The sequence below is a fragment of the Mastigoproctus giganteus genome, chromosome 5, assembly GCF_048544385.1.
Source record: "Mastigoproctus giganteus isolate SK-2022 chromosome 5, ASM4854438v1, whole genome shotgun sequence".
NCBI lineage: Eukaryota > Metazoa > Arthropoda > Arachnida > Uropygi > Thelyphonidae > Mastigoproctus > Mastigoproctus giganteus.
The window spans coordinates 99,723,270-99,735,702 of record NC_143579.1 but is presented as its reverse complement, the minus strand read 5'-3'; the positions used below and the strand labels follow the sequence as shown (position 1 = coordinate 99,735,702).

The 12,433-nt window shown below is 37.5% G+C and overlaps 1 protein-coding gene across 3 annotated transcripts in view; it reads right to left on the bottom strand.

Annotated features, from left to right (window-relative positions):
* LOC150085583 (phosphatase and actin regulator 2-like) overlaps window positions 1-12,433 on the bottom strand; it is a 462,740-nt gene that overhangs the window by 51,113 nt on the left and 399,194 nt on the right. The gene's annotated exons all lie outside the window — the stretch shown is intronic.

Genomic DNA, 12,433 nt, shown 5'->3' with positions numbered 1-12,433 from the left:
AATCTATTGATCTTTTTCAAAGAAAGATCTTTAGAATACACAAAATTAAAGGCAAGAAAATCAAGAACAAAATATAATTTAAAATAATTTAAAAACTAGCAAGTATACAGAAATAATCTGAATTGACCGGGCCTCCACTTCTTTTAAAAAAAAATTACTCTTATTAACAGTTTCTCATTTAAATATTACATGATCTAATGGAGCATCAAAAGAAATTGTAAAATTATCAATTTCATTTTTTATTGTTTAAAATTTATTTGGTTAGGTCTCAAATATTACTTTACAAGTGGAAAATTTTGCTTACCTTTTAGTTATAAAAATTCATGATTATAGAGGAAAATATGCTAAAAACAAATATTATCCAAAAGAGAGGAGTAACACAAAAATAAATTAGAATTCTGTTTTAGTTTTGGTGATTTGGCCAGAAATATTTATTTTCTATGTATAACACCTGCACAAAATTGTGTGTACTTTAACAATGCAACAGAATGCCAGCACTGGTGCTAGTGCCAAAATGATAAACTGTAATTAATTCAAAGTCTTGTTACAAAAAAAATGTAAGCAATGTAACAGACAGAGATTGGAGGAAATAATAATAATAAAAAAGTGAATCGGTCAGTTATGAGGTGCTCTGTTTTAACCATAATTCAGTGAGTAAATTTGGCTAATTTGTTTTTCTTTTATCAGAAATTGTTTTTCCCCTCACAGAAAAGAAATGCTCATGCATATGTGAGAGACAATTTGGAGTAGTACACTGGTGTGAAAAATTTAAGGACCAACACTATTTCTAAAGGTTACAACCACAAAATATTTACTTAAGGTACTCTTTACTGATGAGAGTAGATTCAGTCTCAGCAGTGATTCTGGACGTCAGCTAATTTGGCGAGAGGTTGGCACTCTATCATCCCGCAAACATCACTGAAAGGGATTGATAAGGTGGTTGAGGTGTTCTCTTCTGGGAAGGCATTATTTTGGATGGACATACACAACTCCAGATACTGGAAGGTGGTACTGTAACCGGTGCACGCTACTGTACTGAGGTAACCCTTCCCCACGTGCATCTGTTCTGAGGTGTCATTGGCCCCGAGTTCATGTTTATGGATTAGAACCATAACCCCCATCGCACTGCAGCTGTCATATACTTTTGGAAAGTGAGGACATTGTTGATATGGATTGGCCTGCCCATTCCTACAATCTAAATACCATCAAACACATATGGAATGCTCTGGGGAGACGCCTAGCGCACATCTACACCCACCAGAAAATGTTCACCAGTTGAAGATGACACAGACAGAGGAATGGACAATGTTACTGCAAGAACTTATCAACATTGTTTTAAGTATGGACAGGCAGTGCAAAGCCTGCAACGACATTAGGGGTGGCTATATCTCCTACTGAGGACCACCTCTTCCCTTTGTTCGATCTTTGGCAGTGATACATCTGTATCATGGCAGCCAGTGGTATGTTAACATTTTTGAATAAATGTCCCTCTGTACCGTTTTGTTTCCGTTGTTGTGTCAGTGTTGTTTCCTTCATCATTTCTGTACCTCACGAGGTTCCTTTGGTATGCTTTTCCCATATCCAGGCCACTCCTATGAGAACCTACAGGTGAAAATCTGAGTGGTCCTTAAATTTTGCACACTAGTGTATATGTAATCCTCAGACTTACGAACAAGTTTCATTCTAGGAAAGGCCAGGTTGAAATGATATAAAGTGAAAAACATTTTTCCATGGAAACAATGATATAACAGAAGATTAGACACCTGACAAGAGCATGAAGATGCAACTTTTTAAAGATATGAATATTAAATACTTTTTTTTAAAAAGTATTTGCATAATTGTATGAACAAGATACAACTGCTTCCCAATTTCAGGCTTCAACAATCTACTCTCCAGAAGTCTGATCTCATTTCTCTTCATGTCTAATGTAATGGCTATGATTCTGTATAGCAACAGCATGAATTTTACTCCCTCAAATGGATGCACCAAAATAAGTCACATGAGCAAGCAGTGTAATTTGGAATTAAGGCTAGAAATAGTTTTCTTTTCTATTTAAAATTGCAACATAGCAAAAAAAAATACACCATCCAATAATGACTTTTTGGAAAGAAAAAATAAAATAATAATAATCTGAAATATAGGAAACTGCTTATTGTTCATTATTTTAATGGTTTTTTTTTTTTTTTGTAATTTTCAATTGTTTTTAAATAAAAATTTAAAAAGTGGTTATCATGAGCCAGCATGTAGTGTACTTTGTACATACGGCATCTGCTCTCGTGTGGGAGGGGTTGTTGGTTTTTTTTTTTTTTTTTTTGTTACAACCATATTTAACACAATTAATACAGATTGAATGTCAAATCTATGATGGAGCATTAAAATTTACACAATCATTATTCTAACAGATATTTTAATTTTTAGGCTTTTTTTAATGGATGAAATATATTAATGTGCCTGCATGGAGGGTTAATAAAATAAATCAAATATGCTCAAAAAACATCACCAAAAATACAGACAACATGCACTGAATGCTCTGATCATAAAATGTCTATGTGTTTTTTTGTCAGGAGGTAGACTAACCAGGTAATGTATAATTCTGACTTCTAAAGAACTGTATCTGCCACTTATGTTCAGGGACAGTTCAGAAGTAACCTATGAGTACAGAACCATCAGTTATGGAATTAGATTTATTTTAGTAATTTTTAGACATCACAAGTACCAGGCAGACACAGGGCAGTACACCACAGTATGTGTTATCATCAGAATATTCCTGGCCCCAACTTAGCTAAAAATTGCGTGATCTTGTATTCTGATAAGAGATGTCATCAAACCAACTCTCTTAACAGATTTTAGCAGCAATTTAAGATTTGTGGGTTATCAAATTTGGAAATTAAACTTTTCTGAATTTCCTACAAGAAAAATTAATTGGCATGTATAAAGTCAGACTATTCAATATTAATAAGAAAATAAGGTTGTTGATGAAATTATGTAGGTAGAATGATTAATTTAATAAACACTGAATTAACACAATTTAGAAATTTAATTACTGAACATTATATTTCAGAACAGTGTGATTCCTTCATTTGTGGGAAATTGGTATAGATAAAATTATGACACATCTTAAGTTTCCCACAGTCTAGGAGAAATACGGGGGGGGGGGGGGGGGGTCCCCTGGTATCCGAGTATTTGTGATCCAAGTCCCTGTAGTTATGAGGATTTGAAAATTAAAGAATTAAAGGAAACCCTTGAAAAAATTAACTTGAATATTTTTGTGAAAATGGCCCTCTTCACGATCATGCAGCAAAAATTAAGTGCGAGGTTAAAGACATAATTAAAAGCTACAACACAATTTTATCTAAAAAAAATGTCAAAAAAACCCAAATGACTCTGGATTTATTCTTTATTCGTAAAACTGAAAAAATAGCCTTATATCGTTCAACATATTATGATAAAAAATGTCTAACAAAATAATTGTCTCATTTTTCAGTTCATTCAATCCACATTTTTTACTATGTAAAAGTATATAATACACACTATGAAAATTTAGTTCCCGTTTTAAGTGAAATTTTCTGGAACCAATTATCCTCAGATAATGAGGATCCCCTGTATTCCATACAGTCCTTCCATCATGGTACATTGATACAATGATGGCAGGAAAAGAGAGGAGCAGGGAAGTTGCTCTTGTGAACTGCTTGCTGGATGCATTATTGTTGCTTTTAGTCAATTGTCAACTTGGCTGCCACTAAGGTCTGAATACCCAACTGAACTGGAGGTTATTTGGGGGGGGGTTTGATTATTTTGATTGTTTTGTGGGTTATTTGATGGATATTATGTTGTATTTTATTGGTTCTTGTTGACATTCCACTGAAGAAGGATATCTATTGGGGGAAAGTAACTATGTTTCTATTGACAGTTTTTCCATCATCTTTCTGTATGTAGAAAGCTTCTAAGAGGGCCCTCTTTTTTGATGGTGGGTGATGTTTTAAGACCCAGGGCAGAGGTTTGGAAGACCTGGCCCTCTGGTAGGGAATGAGGTACCTGCACTGTGAACTAGACTTTTGTTCTAATGGTTTTGTTAAAAGCAGATTCTGAGTATTCACTGTATGTAAGCATAAGTTCTTATGTTATTGAGTTCTTGTTGTAAGTTATCTGCCAGGCAGATTCCAAGAGCTCTCAGGGTCATACATTTTATAATGCCAATTTTCACTGACACAGGGTGGTTTGAATAAAAGTTTAAAACTAAAGTATTAGTTTACCAACATTTACATATAAAAAAGGAAGGATTTTATCTTTGCATTTTCCATTGTCAGATTAATGTTTTCATCAAAACTATTGATATGTTTTTGGAATCTGTTATGTATTTTTGCTCCTTGGCTCCATATTGTGTGTACATTGTTTAGTGTTTCTAGTGAATTTATTACCAGCAATTTGGCTGCCAGCAGAAGCCACACCTGAAGAGAGACATACAAAAACTTCAGAAACCATATAGCAGCCTTATCAGGCAGAAAAAGAAAGTGTCTTGGCAATTTCTTGTTGCTATAATGGTAAATAAACTGACCCTTGGGATGTAGCATACCACACTTTACAACAAGCTACCAAAAGGAGATGTAGTTAACACTAAGAATACTGTAGCTGGCCAGACAACACATACCTGGGAGGAAACAGAAACATATTAGATGCACTGTTTCCAATTGGCAACAAACACCTAATTGCAGTACAAACAAACATCTGTACTGTATTGATGCATTATGGTGACCAAGCATACTTCACCATGCTGAAATACCTCAGAACTTATACAGATGTATTAAGACCTACTACAGTGATAGGCATGTTTCAGTTAAGACAAAATACAATTCTATCACTATAAAAGTAACACAAGGATGGCCCCAGGGTTCAGGGATGGGTCCCTGCTTTTGAAAGCTGTTGCTGGACGAGTTTCTAGGGATGGATATTGGCCCAGTTGATTGACAAGGTCACCTTTGCAGATGACCTTGTTCTTCTGGTTAAGGCAAATACTTGAGCTGTTCTAGAATAACATGCAAACTCTGCATTAAACACTCTACAGAAAAATGGGCAAAGATATCTAACATAAAAACCAGATCAATACTGCTTAAAGGTAAATAAATAGATGCCCACAAATCAAAAGAAAAACAAGAGTCTTAGTATTGGAATTAAAATACCCAATAGGCCGCCGTAGCCTAGTGGTCAGGTGCGCAAGTATACGTGCCTTGAGTGACCGGGGTTCAAGCCTGTGACTGCTGAATACGGTGCTGTTTCTTGTATTCTGTCTATTTGTGAACTCCTCTGACCGTTTGGTCGTCCCGGAGTATAAACAGAAAATTTATTTATTATTATGTTCGACGTTTGACCAGAAACTAACCTGTCATCTGCATCTTACATATGTTGTCAGAAAAGTGCAGAACTATACTGGCATGAGTGGAAGGATTAGTTTCTGACTGGGGACTTAAAAGGAAGACTTTTGCACTACTTTATAAGGCAATCTCCCTCCCAGTAATCACCTATGGTGCAAGCACCCAGTTTACTAGAGCAACTCTGAATAGGAATGGGGCTAAATTAGACAATCCAGCGGATCATACTATTGACCATCACAAGGGCATGTTGTTACTCTAAGCCTAAGCATACCTGCTATTGAGGTGCTAGCTGGTACAATCCCTCTGGATTTAGAAATGATAAGAGGCTGTAATTACAGGCTTAGAAGACAAATACCAACAGACTTCTTGGGCATAACCAAAACAGATAAAGAGACCCATAGATGTATACTAATGTCAAAGATAGGACCAACAAATTGTGGTTGATTGACATTTACTCCTCTCTGATGAAACATACTATAGGGCCTTCTGTTATTTTGCTCAAAAGGTGTTTGAGTCAAGGAGAAGTAGCGAAGTTAGGACCACACGGACTGAGCCCCTACTTAGACAAACACAACTACATGGACCATGACAAATCTCAATACAGACAAACCTAAATAAGACCGGCCTGTTAGAATGTGCTTCCCACCCGGACAGAATATAATGTTAGCATTTGCTTCACAGACATAAATAGTGAATGCCAATCAGTATGTATTAAAAGTTTATGCTAGGGTGTAGCTCTAATTCAAGTCTGTATTGCCAGATGTGAGTCAGAGCTTGTTTCCACATAGTGAGAATATAAATCTCCCTCCCCCCACCTGAAATTACCATGTTCCCATACCTTATGACAGAATGTGTAATTGTCATTAATTGAATGCACGAATGTGTCCTGATATAGCTGTATAAGTAATATATGTACATGAATATTTGCATATGAGGACACGACTGTTTATAGGTATGGATGTGTGTATATTTCATGTGCATATGCATATAGGGTCCAGTCACATTATTATGACAACCTACCAAGTATCCACAATATGAACCTTTCGCAGAATGCACTACAGTCAGCCGCTGTGGGAGGATTCATATAAGTCCACAGAAGTTGCAACGGGTATTTGTGACCATGCAAACTGCAGTGTAACCCGGAGTTCTTGTAGGTTCCTTGGTGGAGAATTCATCCGTTTGATGTGTCAATCGAGGTGGTCCCATAGATTTTCAACTGGATTAAGATCAGGGAAATTCGGTGGCCAAGGGAGTAGCTTGAAGTCTTCATCGTGCTCCTCAAACCACTCACAGACAGTTCTGGAGATAAGGCATGGCACATTGTCTTGCTGATAGATACCATTCCCCCCCCCCAAGGGAGCATGGTCAACATGTATGGGTGTACTTGTATACTAATGTCAGCAACGATCGATAAGTAACCATTTGCATTCTGGGTGCCCTCCAGAGGTATCAGTGGACCCAAGCCATGCCATGAAAACATTTCCCAGACCATAGCATTGCCCCCCACCAACCTACTTTCTGCCAACAATTATGCCTGAGTGTCTGTTCTTGGAGGTTTCACACCTAATATGCCACCATCCATCCACTCGGTGGAGCAGAAACCGTGACTCAATGGAGGAGGCCACCAGTCATTCAGCCGGGATCCAGTGCCAGTATAGCTGTGCAAACTGATGGCGTTGTTTGTGATGAACGGCTGTCACCAAGCATCTGCTCCGGAGCAACATGCGCAACAGAGTCACTGCACTGTTGTGTTGGGGCCATCCAAATGAACTGTGGGGCCACAAGACCTTTCTGGTGGCCCCACGGTTCATTTGGATGGCCAGTTGAGCAACAGTAGTGTGCCGATCGGTCCTGACCAACTGCTTCAGCCAACATTCACGACCGGGATCAATGGCGCATGGGGCTCCAAAATCGGCACATCTGGTTGTCAAAACTGTCCCATTCGTCCAGGCTTGATACACTTTCACCACTGCAGCACGTGAGCATTTCACAAAGTCCACTGTTTCGGATATGCTGGTACCCCTGGCCCGATAGCCAATGATCATGCCTTTTTCCAGGTCTGATAGGTTGCTTGCTTTGTCCATGACAGAGGCTGTTACTGTTCACGGATGCCAAACATCAAGCCTTATATGCTTGCGGCATGTGAATTTGACACGTGCGCTGTATGATTCGCTAGGCGTGTGCAATGAATATAAATGTATGCGAGAGCACACATATATTTTATTTTTTGTGTTTGTGCTGGGTGGGAAATGAGTTTGCATAAAAAAAAAAAAAAAAAAAAAAGTGTCTATCCCTGTCCTATTCAGGTTATTGTTTTATTGGATGGAATAAACATCTGAAAACAGGAGAGTATGAGAAAGTCCATTAAGTGTTTAATATGTCTTAAATAATGCACTGAATATGAAACCCCCCCCCCCCCCCCCGACAGGTGTTCAAAGAAGCTGCATCACCTAGGAATTTCACATTTCTAACCCTTTTTGCGATGGTATGTTACATTAATGATTAGTATCACAAATAGAAATATAAACAAAAGATATTTATTAATAGTTAAGGCAACTAAGTAATATTTGACAGGTGCTCTCAAAATATTCCAAAATGAGCATTTACAACCTTTATACAACCGTTTTGGTAAACACTACAATTATGACTGAAATATTATCAGAAGCCACAATTTGCTTCAGTTTATCATTTTAAATGGAAAACAAAATAAAAAGTTCACCAGGTGCAAACTAATATTTAGTTGAATTGCCTCTGGCCCTGATGAAAGCAGCACACCAGTGAGGCACTGACAACATCAACTTCTGAAGATAATAAACTGATAGTTTATGGTTCCAAACAAGAATTATAGCTTCCTGAAGTCCACGAAGGGTCTTTGGTTTCTTTCTGGCAACTGCAGATTCCGCATAATGCCAACAGTTCTCTATAGGATTCAGGTCCGGGCTGTTTCCTGGCCAGCTAAGAGTTGTAATGGACTGTTCTTTTAACCATTTTTTCACCTGTTAACAAATGTAAAAACATTACTGTGAAACCTCTAATGCAGAAATGAAGAAGTGCCTACTTACACTTTTCGCCTGATTACAAGGAGCAGAGTCGTCCTGAAATATGCAGCTATTTGGCAGGTTGAAATGCTCTCTAATGGTTGGCAGCAATTTGCCTTCCAATACAGCCAGGTATCCATTGGCATTTACGGAACCTTTTATAAACTGCAGGTGACCTACTCCGCAATACAGGAATACCTCGCATAGCACGGTTTTGGAACAGTGCAGGTTTCGCTTTAGCACGGTTTACAAATTGAAAAAAAAAATAACTGCGTTACGCACCAATACATTTGATATGTATATATTATAATACCAACACGTAGGCCGATGCGTTATGGATTCAAGGCCATGCTGACTGTTGTCGCAACTCCCATTATATAGGGACTCTGCTAGCATTCATACATTAGTAAACACTCTAGATTCCAAGCGGTGAGGTCGTTCACTGTGCGTAAGCTGTACAAATATTTTTCGCTGTGTATTTTTATTAAAGATTATTTTTTATAAATGTTACACCTTTATACGAAAATATGAGTGGAAAGAAGAAATGTAATGGTGCTGACAGTTCTGGATAGTTTGACAGTTCAAACATCGAACGAGGTATGAAAGTAAGGCAGGTGTCGTAAAATGACATTCGATGTTATAAAGATATTATTGCAGATAAGAAGGGAAAAAAAAAAAACTGTTCAAACTAAGCTGATCAGTTATTTTTCAAAATAAAAATGTAGTACATACTTCACTTATATTCTTTTGGTATGTACATACCGTAATAAAAATCATTTCTGCTGTACTTACTAGTATTTTTCATTTTTATCATTTTAATTTCTTTTTTTTTTCAAAAATTTGTGTGCATCAATTTATGGTAAACAAACACCTATATATTTTTGCAACTAGACCCATATAATCAAATTGTCAGAATGCATTACATTAAAATACATATAATATACTGCACTGATCGAGGTATAATAATACCTCGATCAGTGCGGTATTTTTTTTGGCACAAATTAACCGTGCTATGCGAGGTATTCCTGTATTAAATGCACTTCTATATCATTTGGCTGGTAGGGAATTTCACTGTAGACACCATACAGTCTGGATGGTATTCTTCACCACATCTAAGGCGAATTGTTTGTCTCCCATCAGAGCTGTGCAGGTTGAATTTCTTCTCATCCGAGAAAATAACTGACTTCCACTGCTCGGGGGTCCATTGACGTGGCTACAAGTCCATTTTTGAAGAGTCGTCTTCTGACTATTACTGCATTTGCTACCACTCCTGTATGTTCTTCCCATTCTCTTTTCAGCTCAATGAAGAAGCTTTACGGTTTTTAAGGCATAAGCGCTTCAAAACGTGATCTTATTTTGGTGTAGAAACTGGTCTGTGTCCAGTTCCTTTTTTCCTATCAGCAGAACCAGCATTCACTGTCGACTGATTACAAGACACTCTATAAGCAATATGACAGGAAGAACATCCTTCCTCACGTAAAGCAACAATAGCACTCTTTCTTCGTGGCGTCAACTGCACATAACTCGCCATCCTGACACAAGCAAGGAATGACTGCAACTCTTGCAGATCATGCTTATATAGCTGAAAGTAACAGCTGATGCAATATTACGTCATCACCCATGCATGTCAATATTATCTAATGCAATCTGCAAGTCATATTGTCATATACTTATGTTATTCGGACGATAATTACAATTTTAAGGGGTGATACACTTTCTTTGAAAACTAGTGAGTGTGTGTGTATATAAAAAATGATAAAGATCCAATGAAATTACTGAAGGTTTTAGTAAACAAGAATGAGAAATTAAAATTTATAAAAAATTTTATAAAAATTAAATAAGACTGGGTTATGGATCTGGGGTACTATGGTAAACACAGAAAAAACCGGCAACCATAATGAAAAACAGACAAAAAGGTAATTATCAGTGTATTTGTGTATTTGGTAGGGGAGTTGAGCTGTCAGGTGTAATATGTCAGGTGTAACCATGGAAGAATTGAGAGAACCTGTATGCTAAAAAACAAAGTACCTGAAATAAAATGCAGTTAATATAAGCATAATTATTGTAAGTACCTAAAGCTGTGGGTCCTAGGACTTGAACTATATTGTCTTGGGGTGGCAGCGAAAATCGTAGGAGCCACTGCAATAAGCCAGGTCTCTGTTTCTGTTATGATGTACACATAAAAGGTATACATATACATCATAGCCGACCCAACAGAGACCAAAAGGAAGAATAAATAAACTTTTAAAAAAAATAAATAATAATAATAAATAAGTTCATGCCGATAGAATCCTGTGGAAAAAGAAGAATGAAATATAAAATCTAAGAGATGGGGCAAAACAAAAAACTTACTGTCTTTAACATTGCCATTATTGACTTAAACACGAGGCAATTGTCCAGTCATCCATCCAGGGACAAACTGTGGTTAAAAAAAAAAGGTAAACTGCAGGATGGATGCCTTCTCAGCAATTCATGCTGAGGGAAATGGACCATAACTGCTAGGCTATGGTCCATTTCCTGTGCGGGTTGGCAGATCGGCCGTATTTAGAAGTCAGAGTCTTGAACCCTGGTCTACTCAAAGAGTGTTTGTTTGTTTTGTTATTTGGTTTTTAGGAGCATTAGCAATTAAGGCCATATTGCTCCGGGAATATGCGGTGGTCATTCCCTGACCTTTCCGCATCCTCCGTATTTGGTAGTGACGGGCTCGAACCCCGGTCTAATCAAGAAGCGTGTGCTACGCACTGCTGCTCCTTCCCACCTGGCTACGGAGGCGCCCTCAAAGAGTGTGTGTGCTATTGCATTCCCACTCCTGACCACTCGGCTACAGAGGCCGTTTACAGGTTTGCAACCCTGGACAGCCCGAGCACTACTTTATTCACCTCCATTCCAATTACTTTCTGCTGTTCTTTTTACCACATTTTATTTCTCGTGAGCAATTAGGCTGACTGAAAGCAATATCAATATGCTATTTGTTTTCTTCTATTACAAAGTTTAGTGTCTTTTCCTCACTACTTTGTTAGTTTTTGTTTCTCCCTCTGATGGCTTTTTGCCTCATCTGTTTAATTGCTCTCTTCCTCATCACATGGGTACAGTTCCTGTTTACGAATTCACCCCCCACCACACTGGGCTACTTCAACAAACATATATACACAACGCACGTAAACACTCAGCTCTCTCCTTCAGTCACCACTGACTTTCAACGTCTTCCGGTCCATACAGACAGTAAGTTTTCTTGTTTTGCCCCATCTCTTAGATTTCTTTGATTTTATATTTCATTCTTCTTTTTCCACAGGATTCTATCTGCATGAACTTATTTATTTATTATTATTTATTTTTGAAAGTTTATTTATTCTTTTATTCTTCCTTCTGGTCAGCTATAATGTATACGTATAGCTTTTATGTGTACATCATAACAGAAACAGAGACCTGGCTTATTGCAGTGGCTCCTACGATTTTCGCTGCCACCCCAAGACAATATAGTTCAAGTCCTAGGACCCACAGCTTTAGGTACTTACAATAATTATGCTTATATTAACTGCATTTTATTTCAATTAATTTGTTTTTTAGCATACTGGTTCTCTCAATTCTTTCATGGTTATTAACCTGATAGCTCAACTCCCCTACAAATACACTGATAATTACCTTTTTGTCTATATATAATTCTCAACTCTGAAGGTTAAGTTGTTAAAATGTGTATGAATCCAAAGTTGTTATCTGTATAAAAACAGTGCAATGGTTGAGTGAATGCTTGTGAACCAGTTAAAAAAAAAATGTATACATTGTCTATATTCAGACGGTGATTGTGTCATATCTGGTTGAAAGACGATGGATGTAAGGTGGCAAATGAGTGAGAGAAAGTAATGTCATGTGCAATTACTCTGTTTGCATTTATGTGGGTGTGTGACAAGTGATCAGATTATGGATAGTGTTTGTTCTGACAGCTCCATCCCAGAACTAGACTGGAGTACAGGAAAACTACTTGGGGAATCCCACTGCTTTGCTGACTTCATGCCTCCTCTCTTTAAA